Raw genomic sequence first — 10000 nt, forward strand, 5'->3', positions numbered from 1 at the left:
GACTCCTAATGTCTGAAAGCCAGTCACACACACACGCGCACACACACACACACACACACACACACACACACACACACAGATATCTACAGGGTTTTCCGTTTGCGCATGCGATTCCTTCTATCCAGGGCAGATGTAATTTAAATGTGAAATGGTAATGGCCTGAAGTGGGGGGCTGAGGGTACAGCTAATGAAATATTACACGTCTTCACATACACACACACACACACACACACATTCTCTCTGTCTCTCTCACACACTCACACACACAGACCAATTCTCTCTCTTTCTCACACACACCCACACACACCAAGTATCTCTCTCTCTCTCTCTCAAACACACACACACACACACACACACACTAATGAAAGATTAGCTGTGGGCCAACAGGCTCATCAGTCGGGGTCAGCAGATAGTTGGAGTCCTAATGGGAAGTGATGTCACATCAACCCTGTGTGTCAGACACCTCAATGAGGATGAGAGTGGTGTGTGTGTGTGTGTGTGTGTTTGGATGCTATTTGAGAAAAAGAATCACCTCACTGGACACAGCACAGCGCAGCACATTCCTCTTCTATCCAAAGTTAGAACATTAGAGTGGTGTGTGTGTGTGTGTGTGTGTATGTGTGTGTGTGTGTGTGTGTGTGTGTGAAAGAGAGAGAGAGAGAGAGAGAGGTTATGTGTGTGTGTGTGTGTGTGCTTCATCTCATTGGGTCAGGCACCCTCCACATCTCCTCAGAGATCTCAGACACACAGCTCAAGAAACTCTTACAGAAACAGATCTCAGGTCCCGTTGAGTGGCAGTACTGTCCGTGTGGTGTAGACGCACTAAAAGGGTCTTACCATAGGTGTGACTGTAAAGGAGAGAAGAGGAAAATAGGAAGAGGGAAATAAAGGTAAAGTGAGAGGAGAAGTGGAGAGAGGAGAGGGGGAGTAAAGAGAGGAGAGAAGACAGAAGAGGAGAGGAGGGGAGAGAAAGGGAGGGGAGATGGTTACTCACTGCTGCTTGTCTGAACAAACGTGTCTGGCTTGTGTGTGTGTGTGTGTGTGTGTGTGTGTGTGTGTGTGTGTGTGTGTGTGTGTGTGTGTGTGTGTGTCTTATATGGCAAAAGGCCAGGAGTCTGCTGGGAGACGGACAGAGATTTCGCGCTGACCTGGTTCCTGATGGGCAGTAACCAGGTCAGCGACAAACTTGATCTGCTCATGTTGCTATGGAACGACAAAAGTGCCACATAGAACATCAAAATGCGTAGTAAAGGTTGACTGTCTCCCATAACATATCCACACGAGACCCTTACTGTAGGTTTCAGAGTCCATCTCCTGCCCGCTTCTCTCGTGGAAGGATCCATAGGAGGTCTTCTGAGGGCTAAGGCTAAGAAGAGCTTGCCTTTTCCCTCTGGCATGAGGAAACACTCTCATCCCTGAGGAACCTCTTCTCCAACAAAAGCTCTTTCAGGTTGACATGACTCTATGTATGATTTAGACATACTGTATCTCAGTCTTACAGTAGATGTTTATGTTTATATTTACGTTTGTGTTGTTGTTGTTGGTGTGCATCTATGCAGTCATGTTTATCTAGGTCAGTGTGAGTGATGTACAGACAAAAGTGTTGTGTTGTGTGTGTGTGTGTGTGTGTGTGTGTGTGTGTAAATTAACTGTATGTACAGTGTGTGTGTGTGTGTGTGTGTGTGTACTGTAGCGCTGAAATGAAAACAGGGTGCCGTGCGAACGTTCGTGTGTACACTGAGACTGTACTATACAGCTTTAGGGAAACATGCTACATGCTCCACTGGAGCCAACACTAATGGAACAGAGGAGAAGAGAGGGAGGAAGAGAGGGGAGGGGAGGGAGGGAGAGAGCTAGGGAGGGAGGGAGACAGAGAGATGGCAAAGAAGGGCAGGGGAGAGGAGGGTTGATATTGGAGAGATAGAGCAAGAGAAAAGAGGGAGACTGATTCATTTACAAATGGTCTTGCTGTTGGACACACAATTCTGTGACTGATGAGATTAAATAGAAGAAAAGGGATGAGCATATGTGTGTGAGAGAGAGACACACACTTGAGTGACTGAAACAGAGAGAGAGAGACTTACTGAGTGGCTGACTGAGAGATTGACAGAAACAGAGAGAGAGAGAGAAAGAGAGAGAAGGGGGGTTGACTTTTGAAACGTATTGTTTGGATCAAAGCACCTTAATACGCCCTCCTTACCTACCCCGCCAGAGAAGAAATCAGACCTTTGTTCATACACCAAAAAGAGTCATATGGTCCAAAACTTTAAAGACAACATGTTGGACCCTACCCCTTGATTCCACCAAAGCTTTAAATATATCCACATATGGCTAGTTTTGCTTGGCCAATCAAGACATGCATGTGCACAGAGAGTGAGAGAGAGAGAGAGAGAGAAAGTCAGAGAAGGCGGTGGAGATAGAAATAGAAGGCTCTTTACGCAGACCACATCTCCCTCCCCACCCAACCCAACCCAACCCCATCACCAAATTATTGAAGGGACGGAACACATTGTGCTGGCTCTTCTGTCGTCATGGTGAAATATGAATGACCAGGAAGCACGAGGGACTGAGGACGTCCGAACTGTCAGTCCGGTCAAGACAGCAGAGGGACACGCACGGACACGCACGGGCACGTCCTGACTGAACTGGCCTGGGCTGGGCTGCTTGTGTGCTCATATAACCACACTTTGGCGCTAACGCAAACACAGTAAGATACTAGCACATTAACAACCACGCAAGGATATTAGCCAGCACAGCCTCAAAAGGGTTCGCACACAATAAGAAAAAACACAATACAACACTATTATGCAAACGCCACCACACAAGTACACACAACTCACACACTTATTGGACAAACAACAGAGGAAACTAGTCTGCTACAGTAATACATTAAAAGCAAGTAACATTGGACTACTAACACAAATATCGTAGCCACTCAAGGAATAGTAGCTACAGTGTGTGTGTGTGTGTGTGTGTGTGTGTGTGTGTGTCTGTGTGTGAACACCAGCACTCTCAAACTGGACCACTGCCTTCTTCTTACTGTAACCCACCCGCCCACTGCAGTTAGCTGCAGCTGAGGACAGACATAAAAGCCCATGAATAAGATACGACGCGCAGTGAGGCTAATGCCTCGCCTGCTCCATACGCACCCCTCACCCTTCACTGAATATCCAGATCACAGCTGTTGCTGCTGACCCAGATCCGGGCTTGATCTGGCCTGGATGTGGCGTAGATTCAGCAGCAGTCGAACCCTTTGGCTACTGAGCTGCTGGGGTTTCATGAGGGCGTGTGGAGGCATCTGGTTTGGGGCTGTTCAGGAAGCCAGGTGCTATCTTTTAAGATTGAACATTAGTCTGGGGAGGCGGGATCAACGGGCCTAGTTCAAGTGACTCCATAAACAAGTCCTTCAACCAATCGGACCAAAGATCCGGGTTGCGCCTGGTGGATAAGCCAGTTTGTGATAGGGACCCAGCAAACATGGACAGGAAGCAGGAGAGATAGTGCAGGTTTCCAGCCTGAGCTGCAGAGCGAAATCCAAATTGTTGGCAGATCAGGAAGGGTTTACCAGCCTAGCCAGGTGCTGCCAAGGAAAATCAATGCCTCCCATGCACCCCCATGCAACCCTCAACTAAATGAATCCCTTTATGTGTATGTACATTAGTATAGTCTATTGTGACTACTTCATCATAACATAGTAATTAGACAGGGGTTCACATATCCAAAACCCCCCCCACATTTTTCAGTTATTTCCTTTGTACATTTTATGCAACTGGCAAACATGTTCTGCTCTGGCACTGAGCCAACATCTACTGCATGTTTGTAATGAAGGCACAACGCTGCACTGGTCACATGAAGAAGACTCCATCCTGAATAAACACACGAATCCGCTTGTGGAAGTGAACTCTTTGGGAATCTCACATCTGCTTGGGCAGAGACGCTGCTTAATTAACTCGGAGATGCAGATCTTGCTCAGTCATCACAGCGGCTTCCTTTGAGTAAAAAACGTGCCGTGTGTGTGTGTGTGTGTGTGTGTGTGTGTGAGTGTGTGTGTGTGTGTGTGTGTGTGTGTGTGTGTGTGTGTTTCAAACACAGTGTCTCCAGCAGAAGAGTCTCAGTAGAGAGCTGCATTTCCACAGCTCTCAGTGGAGCACTCATAAACTCCTCCCAGAGGAGGCTCTCAGAGGCAGAATGAGATGTTAGCTGACATTATGTCTCATAAAAAGCAAAATAAATAATAAAAAAACCAAATTCTGTACACCTAGAGATTTCCAGGGAATAGCAGGGAAGGACTTTCTCAGACTGTGCATCTGACAATTGCACTTGCATTGTAAGACTTGGTGCTGATGCAAACGACTGTTTTGCTCAAAGACTGCACCATTTAATGTTAATTAGATTAAAGTAGTTAGATTGATAGATATATACTTTATTGATCCCCAAGGGGAAATTTGAGTTCTAATTATACTGCCAAACTCGTGGTGCTAAAAAAACAAGCAACGCTGTTCTGTAAGGGAGTAGGTGGTAGTGTCTGACTATGTGGCCGTGTTCGTTCTGTTAGGCTGTGGGTGGGGGTCCAGCTGCGTGAACATGAAGTGACAGTCCACCTAAACATGTGTACAGCTCCAGAACTCACGCAAATGTCACATAAGTGCTCGGGCCATAACACACACACACACACAAACACACACACACACACATGTGTGCATGCACGCACACACACAAACACACACAAACACATGTGTGCATGCACGCACACACACAAACACACATAAACACATGCACGCACACACACACACACACACACACACCTGAGCAAGCGCTTGGAGCTGCCACTGCCATTCTCTCTGTGTTGCACTGATCTGCTGTGTATGGAGAAGACGAAGACTAAAACCTGGCTTTAGGCGAAAGTGTTCCTTTAGCACGGTGGAAATAGATCTAACGTGACACAGCGGTCAGCATTAGCAACACACTGCAGGTGCGCCTTCTCATCCTGCGTGTCGTGTCTTATAAAGCAGAGATCCTTGACCAGTGGGCAAACTGCAAGCTGCACACGACACTCCCTTGTGTTTATTACTGTACAGTGGACACCTATTAAAGGACGGTGATGTAGAGCTGGCCCACTTTTGGAGTATTTATCAAAGTGTGCTTTCCCACACTCCTCCAAAGACTGCATTCGTTTCTGTCCACCCATTCAAATTCTTCTGTGTCTCTCCAACACTGACCGGAGATGTGTCCAGCATGTCCGCATGTCCAGCGCTGTGTCCACTGTTCAGGGGTTACTTTCAATAGGTCTCCCAGGGGAGGCGTTTGTTTTGGACAAAGGCCAAGCTGCCACAGCCACAGTACAAAAGACATCACAGGTCACAGAATACATTATGAAAAAAAATACATTATGAATGGGCACGCATTCACAGCCATCCATCCTGCAGGCACTGTCTAGACTTTGGAGGATTGATCCACGTGTGTTTATTTCATATTCCTCCATGTCTGCTCGTGGATGGTGTGTGAATGTAATTCGCCCGCATTCTATTCCATACACACACACACACATTGAGATTCATGGGTGGCCTCTCCTTGGTCCTGTGCCGAGCTGCTTAGTGTCTGCTGTGGCCTCTGCCCCTCTCTCAGAGGGCGGGCATAATGAAGTCGTCGCCGCCGTTGCCACTCTCTCTCCCCTCGGAGACGCGCTTGAGGCGCTGAGGCGGGAGGCGGTTTCCAAGGACACCCTCCGGTTCCCACGGCGCCCTTGGCGTCCTTCAGAGGATTGATGCTGGGATGATGAAGGCGCTGCTGATGCTACGTTTCCACGGCCACCTTGCACTCTTTTTTAATACATAAAATAAATAAATATAAAAATCCCCGCCTTGGACAGCCCATCAGAATCTTCAGCACGGGGTGTGAAATGTATCAGACATTCCTGTGTGTTTGGAGATCTTGTGTGCATTGCAGTGGGCTTCAAAGCCTTAAGGAACAATGAAGGTACAGTATGTCCTAATGAACAACTGGAATGTGAGTGTAGTGTGTGTGCGCAGTGCAAATTGGCTAGAGATGGTAGTTTATCAGTAGTCTTATGTAGATTATACTGAGAATTTCGAGGATTTGAGTGTGTGTGTGTGTGCATGTGTTAAATTGTCACAGGAAGCTGCTCCTGCTGTATGTATACTGTGTGTGTGTGTGTGTGTGTGTGTGTGTTAGCAAATGCTTGCTTGAGGGCAGCAGGCCCCATTCCCGTCCTGTGTTTCATTATCAGATAGGTGACAGAAATGCCTGAGCCGTCCTCTGGAGCTCATGCCTCCGAGGGAGCAGGGCTTGACTCAGAGTCCCCTCGGAGTCCCACAGGACTGGGGGTCACACAGGGCCAGAGAGGACAAAGAAACAAATTAAAGAACTCAGGAGGGTGGACGCCCGGGTCAGCAGAGAAGTGTGCGTATCGCGTCCAGGGACTGCGATGACTCAAGCGACGTGTGAGAATGACCGTACGCACTTAATAATGTGTGTGTGTGTGTGTGTGTGTGTGCATGTGCCTGTGTGAGTCCAACCAACTCGTTGACACTTGGAAAATTGTTCTGGGATCAGTGAAGGTCTGAGCAGAATGACTCACCCTGAGGAAGCAGCGCCACCAGGTACGCCTTTAGCATACATTCTAGAATGGGACATACTGTAGAACACTCTATCAGCAGAGACTACTACATGCACGGAGCCTCATTTGTTTTTGGTGGAGCCAGGTGTGTTTGAACTTGCCACTGCTGTTAATGTAATTAGTGTCATTAGTACATGGACCCGCTTGGGTGTTGCACCTAGTGAATCAGCACATTCCGATGTAAAAGGATTTATGCATCTGTTAGAATTGTTATTATTGGACAAACCATATCTATAGTGTTATAGTGGAGAGAACATGTAAGGAGCAAAATAGAACAGAAGATGCAGTTACAACACAGCTAACACTCCACCGGAAAAACAAATGAGGTACCTGAACAGCCTTCTGTGCATAGAGCCTATTCTTAAGGTTCTAATGGATTTCTGTAAAATGATATGATGATGATGTGTCTGTCAAAACCTTAAACGCTGCTCGTGTTCTGTGGTGGTTCCAAAGCCTTCAGTGGCTACATGTCATTGTTTTTGGGACTGTCACTGAATCTTAGACCTGTTATGGTGGTACATTAGAATGGAATTATTTAAATCAGGTGGGTGCTACACATTCTTGAAAAGCGCTATGGATGCAATGTATTGTTGTTGTTGTTGTTGTTGTTGTTGTTGTTGTTGTTGATTGGGATAGGTCAAGTCCTACATTCATTTCTAAGCTATTCCATCCTATTCTTGAAGTGGACCGTAGACTCCTGGCTAATGTCCCAGGTCTGTTTCAGCTATGGTATGCAGTCATCTAGTTGTAAATGGAAGTTGTGCGTCCATGTTTTGGTGTTCCTTTGGAGAGTTTGGTGGTGTGTCGAGGCAGAGCTCCTCAGGCTATGAGGGGACTGAAGATTGCTTGTCATGCTGTTGTTGTTATTCTTTTTCGCAGGGGATATAAGATAGAACAGTCTGACAAGGAACATTCTTGTCCCCCACCCACTGAGATTACAACCAGTGTGAGAAAAACACATACACACAACACACACACACACAAAGTCTTTTTTCCTATCCGTTGTTGGTTGATGTTGGAGAGAAACAAAAACAAAACTTGTCCTCTGAGTGTGTGTATGTGTTTGTGTGTGTGTGCGTGTGTTTCAGTTTTTTGCCACAGCAGGCTGTTATAAAACAAGCCGTCAGCCTGTTTGCATTCTCTTGCAGCTTAGAGACTGTGTGAAAACCAATAGGATGCCTCCACCATGACTGTTATGTCATATTCACACTCCTAAATAAAATCTGACTCACACACACACACACACACACACACACACACACACACACAACATTCGCGCTAGCAGTTCTTACGTGTGCGAAATTGACAGTTTCCTCTAAAGTGCCGAGCAGTTGGATTGTTCCTCTGTTATGTGAACGGCTTCATGACAAGCACAGTTGGCGACGAGCACTAGCAGTGAGCTGTACCTGGATCAGCCAGATGGGAAATAGTACTTCTTGGAGTTGAAAACCCTGTGTGTGTGTGTGTGTGTGTGTGTGTGTGTGTATGTGTAAAATTTGCAACCAGCTGGGTTTGTTAATGAGACTGAAATAATGACAATGGTGATGATGATGATGATGATAATAACGGCTAGTTAGCCCACAGCGTGTCTTAATAGCCAGTACTATGAGTAGAGCCCGAGCTCCCTCAATCACGCTGGCATTTGTGTGTGTGTGTGTGTGTGTGTGTGTGTGTGTGTGTGTGTGTGTGTGTGTGTTTATGTGTGTATGTGTTGTTTTTTTCCTTTCCACTTGCTACTCTTGTCTGAGAAAATCTGTGCCACTTTTCACACAGCTCCCCAATTAGAAGGAAAAACCCTGTGATCTCTTAAAACTGGTGATGTCTCTTTGCATTTTAAGTAGTAGGGTGTATAATCAGCCCAGCGTTGTCAGGCGTGGAGATACGGAACAAAGCGCTCTTTCGCTGTAGCCTGGGAGCGGATCAAGGAGAAGGTAGTGTGTTGCTACATGCTCCCACTGCCCCATGCTTCAGATAAGGATGAAACAAAACTTGACCTTAGCCTTGCGTTGACCTTAGCCTTGCGTTGACTTGAGGCTGGCTTTTTGTCATTGCTGAACACCACACGAAATTTCACTACATGCTTTACGTTAGTATTTCTATGCATGTGACAAATAAACCTCCTTGTATCCTTGTATCCTTTTACAGTATTTAAACCATATGCAGCTAACAGTGCACAGTGAGACCAAACAACGTTCCTTCAGAACAGTGGTACTACTCAGTTAGCTGTAGTCTCGTTATGGATACTGTGTTGTAGTTAGCTAGTGGGTATACTGTGATGTATAGTACAGTAGTAGTTAGCTGTAGTGGGTATACTGTGATCAACCCCATATGTGAATAGATATCATTGCCTATATTAAGTGTGTATACTGAGATGGTGAGGCTTTTTAAGTGGATGTACAGTACAGCGTAGTCCTGTGTATCACCCACTATAGACTACACCACTGGTACTCCTACATGGCCTTTGCTCCTCTGCATGTCTTCACTCCCTGTCCACTTCCCATTCTATACTGATTTAGGATGGCCAGTAAACGTTCAGAAATGGACATTGTTGGCATTGACTGATGGCCCAATGGATTATTTAGTAAAGGTCATCCATCCCTGTGCTGTCACATTCTCCTGACATGAGATGCTATCATATGGGGGTAGAACTACATCAATACTGTTGCTCCTGTCATGCATGTCAACTCAAACAGAGGAGATATTGGTGTGTGTGTGTGTGTGTGTGTGTGTGTGTGTGTGTGTGTGTGTGTGTGTGTTGGGGAGGCCACAGTGCACAAGGCTTATACAGTATCTGTTTTCTCTATGCTAATGCCATTTGATTTTGTGTGTGTGTGTGCGTGTGTGTGTGTGTGTGTGTGTCTGTGTGTCTGTGTAAGACAGAGAGAGAGAGAGAGAGAGTGATAAAGAGGGGATGGAGGCAACCTTTCTATCTGTCTAAGAATGAGGAGACTCACCAGCTGAATAATCCTGCTTTATATAAGTGTCAAACACTCGGCATGAGTCACTTCTTATGAAATAAACTTCATCTGAAGTTGAACCTTTCAATTCCATTGGCCCCTTCAACACCTCAGCTCTTTACTACAGCATGCGGTCCCCTTGACTTCAATTACTGCAATTACTATCATTATTAGGATGGATTTGTGTTAAAGAGCTCCTACGAGCACTTACTCCTCTGTACTGTACAGCTTCATATTTATTTATTTGTCGTGTTTTTTTTTTGTTTTTCTTTGCCCGGCGGCACTATGGATCAGTAGAAATCTTTTGACAGGATTTTGGATTTGAGGCTGGAAGATTGATGGCGTGTGTGAGGTGATTAATGTTTGTGCGCTGATATTGACATGGCAGATGTTGATTTGTTTCATG

The 10000-nt window shown here is 46.0% G+C and overlaps 1 protein-coding gene across 3 annotated transcripts in view; it reads left to right on the plus strand.

Moving 5' to 3' along the window:
* plch2a (phospholipase C, eta 2a) overlaps nucleotides 1-10000 on the plus strand; it is a 196151-nt gene that overhangs the window by 109102 nt on the left and 77049 nt on the right. The gene's annotated exons all lie outside the window — the stretch shown is intronic.

This window comes from Sardina pilchardus, chromosome 7 (assembly GCF_963854185.1).
Source record: "Sardina pilchardus chromosome 7, fSarPil1.1, whole genome shotgun sequence".
Taxonomy (NCBI): Eukaryota; Metazoa; Chordata; class Actinopteri; order Clupeiformes; family Clupeidae; genus Sardina; species Sardina pilchardus.